We start from the raw sequence: 9,325 nt of genomic DNA, 5'->3' as shown, positions 1-9,325 counted from the left end.
GCAAGCAATACTACTAAATACTAAAGTAATAAGTAACGGTCTCATTCGTAATTTTGACTCTATCTTTTGCAAAAGTCCCATAACTCCGGGTACTCAGAACTCAATTTCAGGCCAGACAAGTTAAATTTAAATCCGAAAATCCAAAAAAAAAAAAGAAAAAAGAAAAAAACACGATAATTTGAAATAAATTGGGTTTAATTAATCTCATTTATGACAAACTGAATGTGTGGATTGTGACTTGGAGTTCCCAAACACAACTTTGTTAAAGAAAATCTAATACATAGTATAACATAATATAATATATATAATATAGTAACACTTTTATTTTTAAATTAAGCTTTTGTTTATAATATGTTTAATTTATTACATAATTTATTTTATTTTTGTAGTATCATTATTTTTATTTCAATAATATTTTAATTATATTTTAAAATATTTTTTATTTAATTTTATAATTTAAAACTCTCTCTCTCATATATATGTTTAGGATTAATAATCAAACTAGTCTATAAAAGATAGGATACTTTTTAAATTTGTTTCTAAAATTTTTTTCAATCAAATTTATCTTTTAAAGAAAAATTACGAATTAATTATATTTGTTTTTTAGTGACTCAATCAACAATTTTCGTCGACAATTGATGATATAAAACATTAATTAACAACTATATAATACTTGACATGTTTAATTGAATGTTCACTAGTTAGTACATTAATGAAAAATTTTAATTTAGTCCCATTTTTTTAATTATATAAACTATATTTCTAATTTCTAATATGACCTGACGATTAAATTGATAGATTTTTATAAATATATTTGGTTAGCGTTCAATTAGATATGTTAGGTATTCTGTATGCTATCATCGGTTAATACTCTACGTCATCAATCGTTGACAAAAAATATTAATAAAGTCAGTAAAATATAAATATGATTAATTCGTAATTTTTAAAACACCAAATTAATTAAAAAGATTATAATCTTTAACTATTAACCCATATATCCAAGACCAAATAAAACAATCAAATCTAATCACAACGGCAAAAGAATCGTATTAATTCCTTCCAAATCACGGTAGAACTAACAACCCTACTCACGACATTGTTGAATGTGTGTGGGTATATGTTCAATTTTAATATATTAAAAATATAATATAATATAATATATTTTTAACTATATTATATGTACGTAAAAAAATTAATTATTAATTAATTATATTATATATAATAATTAATTTTATGATTAATTTTTAATTATATAAAATATTTTTATATTTTTTTTTACATCTACTATTTTAGTGGAATTATATATATTTGTATCCATGCATACAGTGTTATTTGAACACCTATTATACATCATACTATTAACTAATCAACCTCGGCATACGAAAATATAAATTCAGAATTTAATAAAAACAATTATTATTATATCTGCAATCAAATTTGATTATTCATTTATCATAGATTTAATTATTTTATTATTATAAATTTAATTATTTTAATAACTGATTATTTTGTTAAAAAATATATAAATTAATATTTTTTTTATGAGTTAGGAGAGTTAAAGACTCCGAGCGAAGAGAAAAAAATAAATACAATAAAACAGAACTAAAAGCCTCTAGGATGCAAAATGCCAAAACAATTTAAATACAGAACTAATAAGCTAATATCGGGAGGAAGAACATCAAAAATATAAAGGCCAAAGAGGAGGGTCTGTCCCTTTTTAGCAAGCGTATCAGCAACATAATTTGCTTCTCTAAGAGTACGTATATGACCATTCGAAAACATTAAGCTATTGGGTATGAGTGTTAATATCAGCAAGAATCGATGCACAAGAATGACTTGTAGTACAACCATTTCTTACAAACTCAAAGACAGAGGAGGAATCCGTTTCAATAACAAGCCGCTTGAAATTATTGGCCATGGCAATCTGGAGACCGCACACAACCCCTCATATTTCCTCCTGCATAATAGAATAGCTACCCAAGTTGAAAGAAAAACCAATGATATATCTCTCCAAGTGATCTCTAAACACTCCACTGCATGCCACACTATTCTAGTTATTAAAAAAGGAACCATCAACATTAAGCTTAATTTCATTCTCATGAGGAGGAAGCCAACGGATAAAGGTACTAGCAGCTGACTTATTATGCTTCTGCCTCCAATGCACATTCATAACATATAGATATTCTTCATGCCTAGCTTTAATTTGGATAAGAGTTGTAGCGGCAGAAATCAACATATCTTCAAAAACAAGCTTACTACGACAAAACCAAAGGTGAGATGCTGCAATGCCAAATAGGTTTGACCACTTTGATCTTTTTAAGAGATTGCTTTGCAGCCAGTTCAACATATCAGAATTTAGAAAATGTCGGAATTGATCGGCAAGTAGGAGGTTTCACCAAACGTTCCTAGCAAAAAAATAGTCTCGAATGACATGGAGAGTGGATTCAACATCGTTTCTACACCGGAGATAACGATCGTCATTGTTAAGATGGCGCCTCTTCCTTTTTGCATTTGTAAGAATGGAGTCATGAGCAATAAGCCAAAGGAATAAACACTCTCGTTCAGGTCCTTTCCAACTCCAAACAAGGATGAAAAATATTGCTGGAGCTGTCAGGGGTATTCTGGATATCTTAATAAGCATATTTGAGTTTGAAGCATCCATCCGAGGTGAGAGCCCACGTAATATGGTCTTTATCTTTCCAAGGAAATGGCAGAGGAATCGCAACAATCTTGCTGACTACATCATCTGGGAGCCATTCTTTGACTTTGTCAGTGTCCTAATCCCCTGAAATAGAGAAAAAAAATCCGTAAGGTTACTAGAATAATCAATGCTTCTATTGCTTACCTGATTAACATGCATATCCAAACTTTCTAAATTAGGACCTAGTTATATTTCATGCTTTTACCATTGCCAACCTGCCAAATGGTATTTTTAGTGACATTCTCCCAATTAGCGCATACTCCTTTCCAGAGGTTCGAGTTGCTTTGCTTTCTTCCTACCCGAGGAATAGTGTCATCACCTCCATCATATTTGGATCGCAATACCCTTGTCCACATGGTATCCTTCTTCTCAATAAGCCCTTAGCCAACCCTCATCATGAAAGCCTTATTAAGAGCATGGCATGGCAAACACCCAAGCCCCCATTTTTTTTTTCTTTTGCTAATCCATAATAAGGTACTTTCCTAGATTGTCAGTTCTGGTGAAACCCAAAATTTCACTGATCTCCTCTCTGACTGGGCTTCCAACATTTTTAGAGAAGAAAACACGTATTTTTTTCTGACTGACCTTTTGCCTGGAACTCTCACAAAAGGTACTTAGACATCTATTAATGACACTAGCTTACTCCATACTAGCTTCAGCAAAAAGAATCAAGTCGTCCATGAAACAAAGGTGTGATAAAGACGGCCCTCTTCTCTTAATATAAACAGGCTTCCAGAACCCATAATTCATAGCACAGTTAATGAATTGTGAGAGACGCTCAATGCACAAGACAAAAATGTAAGAGAAAATAGAATCACCCTGCCAAACATCCCTAGTTGTTTTAAACTCCTCCAGCTCTTCTCCATTCAAGAGAATTCTCATTCTAGCCATAGAAATACAAGCCATAATAAGCTCAATGGTATGTGAGGGAAGTCCAATGTCAATTAAAGTGTCCCTAACAAAAGACCATTTAAGTTTATCATAGGCCTTCTCAAGGTCGATCTTGATAGCCATCTAGTCTTACTTTCCTTTTTTATTTCTCATCGAATGGATGCCTTCCTAAGCAATGATGATGTTGTCAGAACCTTGTCTTCCTGGTTCAAAGTTGTATTAAGTAGGACCAACCAATTTCTCCATAATCCTGAGGCTGGCAAGAATTTTGGTAATAACCTTGTATGAAATGTTGCACAGACTTATAGGTCTCATCTGTCTTAGATTAGAAACAAAGTTAACCTTGAGTATAAGCGTGATGAACATTTCATTAAAGTCCTCAACACTGATCGGATGTGAAAAATACTCTGCACCAGGTTACAAAGGTCAGGCCTAACTTTATTCCATTATTGCTGATAAAAAATAGCTTGAATACCATCCTTTACAGGGGCTTTTAGGCTTCCCATACCAAAAAAAGCATCCTTAATCTCCTGATGCGTCACATGATAGCCGAGAATATTAACCTCAGTCTCATTTAGAGGCAAAAAGTCTTTACGAAGAATGTAGGGAGGGTTATCATGGGTGTCTGGATACAATTTGGCAAAAAAGGCAAAGGCATGCTGCTCCATATCATTCTTTTTTGTGATCTACAAACCATTCTCTTGTTGGAGGATAAGAACTTTACTTCTTCTCCTTCGAATCATAGTATACCCATGGAAAAATCTTGTATTGCGGTCCCCAAAATTAATCCAGTTGCTCTTAGATTTTTGGTACCATAACAATTTCTCTTAAGTAAGAATTTTTTTATAATCTTTACACAATTGAAATTGCATATCTTCAAGATACTGGTTAGTGCTGTTAGCAAGACAATTTGCAATACCCTGAAACTTATGAAGAATTCTTATTTTTCTTTTAAAAATATCACCAAATACTATATTGTTCCAATCTTTAAGAGCACGCTGGAAATCATTGACACTAGCTGTCCAAGAAGCCTCAACCTTCCAACAATCTCAAACCATGCTGTCAAAATTCAGGTGAGTTAACCAAGCCGCAACAAAGCGAAAAGACATTTTTCATTTATTGACCACAAAATTAGAATAAAGCTTAAGGCAGAGGGGAGCATGATCAGACTTCAACATAGGAAGATGTTTAATACAAGCATCTAAAAAGTTTATTTGCCAATCCAAATTGCCAAAAGCTCTGTCCAATCTAACCACCAAGTTACCTCTCTTCCAAATAAAGGGTCATTCAACAAACCCTAGATCAATCAGGCCACAGTAAAAAATGCAATTGCGAAAATTAGAGTAAGCGCCGACTCAATCTTAGTGGCACCGCCCCGCCTCTCATGATCATGGAGGGTGGCATTGAAATCGCCAATCACACACCAGGGATGATTAGTATTTTCCGACAAAAGACTCAAGCTATTCCAAAGCAATTTTCTGTTAACCTTTTAGGGGCTTCCATATACAGTAAGAAGCCAAGGAGCAGAGTTATTATAAGATACCAATAAATGAACATATTGTCTATTATGACCCAGAATATCAACTTTCCAAGTACTCGAATCCCAAAGAGCCCAAATACCACCAGAATGTCCAACAACATCTTCAACAAAACAACTCTCAAACTCCAATTTATTTCTGACTTCCAAACCCCAATCTCCACTAATATGAGTTTCAAAGAGAAGTAAAAAATTTGCATCAAATTCACGTCTTAAATCTTTAATAAGAGTGGAAAAAGATTTCAAGCTAACACCTCTACAATTCCAACTGATAATACCATAAGACCAAAAAAGGAGAGGAAGGTTATGGAAAACCTAGAAATCATTGTTGGGCATTCGCCCTTTGCTTCAGACTGTTGCGGTCTCAGGAAGAGCTTCCCTCTTTATTCTTGCTCACTGACGACACCATCATATGAACATCAGGAGGTCTACCTTGTTGGCTATTGATTGCCTTCTCCTTCATAGCACCACCCGAAGAGGAGCTCGCTCCCAACCATTGAATGGAGAGATCCGTTTTCTCAATATGATACTCCAGCACCTTACTGGACTCCTTTGTCACCAAGAAGGAATCATTTCGTTCTTGCTGTAACCGACGCATATTATCAAGCATCACCATTTCGGTTTCCTACTACGCGATATGGGGGAGGGGACACATCAGGAACTTCAAGAGTATTAGCTACTTGTTTTCCATGATTTTTAGCTTTAGTGATTATGGGTTTCTCATTTTTTGCAGCCCCATTCTTTACAATTGGGCCTTTTTTTATGACATGTTCAATAATTAGGAGCATCAAACTTGGGGGATTTTTTATGGTAGGTATGTCCCTTCTCAAAAATAGTTTGGGCCTTGATAACCTGGAGCTCATAATCAGTTTGGTCTTTAAGCTCTTCCATAGTACCCTTTTTGGCCTCTTCCTCACCTTCTTCGTAAAATGCATTGAAACGGGACCTCCCTTCCACAAAATTGGGCTCTGGATCTCCATCCTTTGCTATATTTGCCAAGAAATCATACTCATTAAGAGATCCCTTTTTCTTTTTTGGAAAGAAATATCTTTCTTTGTCCTAATTGACCTCTTAACCAACATCCATAGTCCGAAATTGGACGTGGCATTAGTGTTAGCATCCCGGACATTAATTCCTCATTATTCTTTCTATTTTGGTCACCTTCCCCAATAACAGTATTCCCTTCATCGGAGTTTTCATCATCACCGGAGTTGGCTTGGTGTGTCGATGCCTTAGTTTCAAGATTTTTGTAGCAAGATTCTTAACGATGGCCGTACTTCCCACAAGAGAAACAAATTTAATAGAGTCCTTCATACTTAATGTTCAATTCGCTTTCCAGAACAGAAATGCGGAGCACTAGTTTCTTGGTTAGATCGGTTTCCACGCAAATTCTCGTGAACTTTTCCCTTGAGTGTACAGAAGTCGCACGATCTATTTTGAGCATATGGCCAATAGTAGAACCCTCCCTCTAAAGAAATCGCTGATTATAGAGTTCTATAGGCAAGTTTGGGATACAAACCCATACAACAATCTTTCAAACCACATTCTCTGATGTGAGGAAGAAGGGCCTCCATCTTTGGACAATAAGGCATGGCTATCATCCACGGTCCTTCCATAAACGTATGAGAATAGTCCTCGTCATTTAAAAAATGAATAAGAAAGTAGTCACGATCCATATCAATAACATCAATGGTTCCTTTTCTTACCCAATCTCTTTTTATATGTTGTTCCATGAAGGCCAAACCAACCCTCTTGCCCAGCAACTTCACAATGAGGGCATTCTTCCAAGGTTTGCACCATTCTTCAAACTCTTTCTTAGAAACATGAATAGTCGGACAAGGGTCAAATTCTTTTGTAGTCTCCTATTGATCATTGTCCTCTTTATACCATCGATCTTTGGGGTTAGGATTGCCCTCCACCATATCATCAGCAAGCCCCATTTTTGGTATCCTTTCAAGGCAGTATCCGATGATAGCCAAGAGCGCTTCCTTGTAAGCAAGTTTCGAAACCACTGGTTCATGGGGATCACCCATAACTGAAGTGTCCATAGGATCTACCGGTTGATTGAAGTCCACCTCATCCTGAATTTTAACTTTTTTTGTACTTCGTTCGACCAGATCTTCTTCTTTTTGTGATGAAACCCTACTAGAGTATTCCATCACGTTTTTTTTTTGGTACAATAACTTTAGCCAAAATCTTTTAAATTGCAATTAATCAGCTATCTAATAGAATATATATAAATTAATATGTACAAATATACACAAATATATAGTGATTGATTTTGTATTTTAGTATATATAGAACAATTTTTTTTTACTTCATATTAAAACTCAAACTAATAGAATCTCTCTAAATAATGGGTACAATAATGTAATTTAAACAAAATCTTAAAAGTTTTAGTAGTAATAATAACGATAACAAAAAGCGAATAACATTATAAATTTAAAATTATTTTTAGTGACAATATAAATTGTCGAGAAAATGATGATTAAAAGTTATAGATTTTTTGTTGCTATTAAAATGATATTTATAAATAATTGTTATACTAAAATTTTTTAAAATACAAATATAAGATGATTAATATTTAATTATTTGTAAATGTGTTAGCAACTATTTTAATTATTGTTAAAAGCAAAATAAATTATCACTAAAAGTAATTTTTTTTTTTTTAAGTATTGAACATGAAGTAAGGGTAGTCTGTACTATTCTCATCGTTTTCATTATTTTCATTTCACAACCAACATCACCTAAAGAAACTAAAACAGGGGATCTCCACCAAAAGAATCAAATTAAAACAAAAAAACTTGGCACGTATCTTTTCCTTGCTCTTTGGCCTTGTAATAATTCTTTCATTATTTAAGGAATGAGGTATACATGTAAAAAAGGAAGATAGAAGTTCCACTAAGAAAAAAGGGACACTTTATTTTTGGAAAAACAATAAAAGAAAAACTAGGTTATCGATCACCATTAGTATCACCCCCGGTTGAGGGGTTTGGAGGTCCTTTTGGAAGCATTTGCATGAACCCATGTTGTAGTAATGGCCTCCATGCTTCTCCATATTTAGGAGAACCAATCAAAATCACCAACACCATCACCATAGCTATCAACACGAACCTCCTATAATTGTTAGAGAATGATGATGACATGATGAGTTCCTCGTATATATGTATCTTATGTTGTCTAATCTTGATGGCTTGAAAGCTAAGGCAAAAAGCTTATTGATTGGTATATATATTAAATCAGAGTTTAATTTGTGAGATATCTTAATTGAAATGATCAATGTAACACATACATATATAAGGTTGCGTGCTGCCAAAGCAGTATCATACGGGTAGATTTTGATTTAGACTTTAGAATGAGAAAAATGGTTTCTGAGTTGACTTTGAATTAAAATAATTAATTGTTTGAATTCAACATATGAAAAGTTCTCGGCGATTTTGAAAAGAAGTTTAAAACTTAAGCTAGAACTATATAAGGTTAAATATATATGTTTTCCATTCTGATTTTGATGTCTTAGATTTGGAAGGCAGAAATACCTTAGATTTTAGAATAAATGTATAAAAGTATACATAAAAAATTTTTGGGTGGACAAATATATATCTCAATCAATCAAAATATTCAATGTATTCTCAAAAAGATTGATAACATGGATAAAAATGACATATTGTTAGTAGAGTTCTATTTCCGTTAAATAGTTGTATAGCGTAACAAAGTAGATTCTTAAGTGAGACTTATATAAAAATAATACAATTTATTAAATTGAAAAAAATAAAAATCCCAAATAAAATTAAGTGTCCTAGTTTTTGAAGGAACTCTATCTCTTACTCCAATTATAGTGGCTTGCAAAATTGAAGAATGAAAGGTGAAGTTCACTCTAGGTCTAACGGTAAATTGAGACTATTATATTAGGAGAATAACTTTAGTGATATATACCAGTGGGTCTTTCATTAGAGGTGTGGCTAAAAAAAATAAGAAAAAACACCCTTTTAATAGTGATAAATAATGCTATCATGGCATAAATGTTGTGCTGCTAAAGTCATGAACAGTGAAGAATCCAGATAGATAGTTCTTACGATATCCGAATTATAAGGTATGTGTACAATAATCGTTATGTCTCCACTGTTAATAAAAATTTTGTTTGATATTGATTCATTCTTCCTTCATCTAATCTTATGTGGAGTAAAAAGTAGAGATGA

At 33.2% G+C, this 9,325-nt stretch overlaps 1 long non-coding RNA gene across 1 annotated transcript; it reads right to left on the bottom strand.

The window, feature by feature from the left end:
- Nucleotides 1–1,613: 1,613 nt before the first annotated feature.
- On the bottom strand, nucleotides 1,614–5,800 carry LOC112726994 (uncharacterized). Its single transcript, XR_003165524.2, has 2 exons — nucleotides 5,445–5,800; nucleotides 1,614–2,785 (listed from the first exon to the last, which is right to left on the bottom strand). It is a non-coding gene; the product is annotated as an uncharacterized lncRNA (long non-coding RNA).
- Nucleotides 5,801–9,325: the final 3,525 nt, after the last annotated feature.

Source organism: Arachis hypogaea, chromosome 12, assembly GCF_003086295.3.
Source record: "Arachis hypogaea cultivar Tifrunner chromosome 12, arahy.Tifrunner.gnm2.J5K5, whole genome shotgun sequence".
NCBI classification, from domain to species: Eukaryota; Viridiplantae; Streptophyta; class Magnoliopsida; order Fabales; family Fabaceae; genus Arachis; species Arachis hypogaea.
The sequence above is the reverse complement of the archived record's forward strand: the minus strand, read 5'-3'. Positions and strand labels throughout refer to the sequence as shown.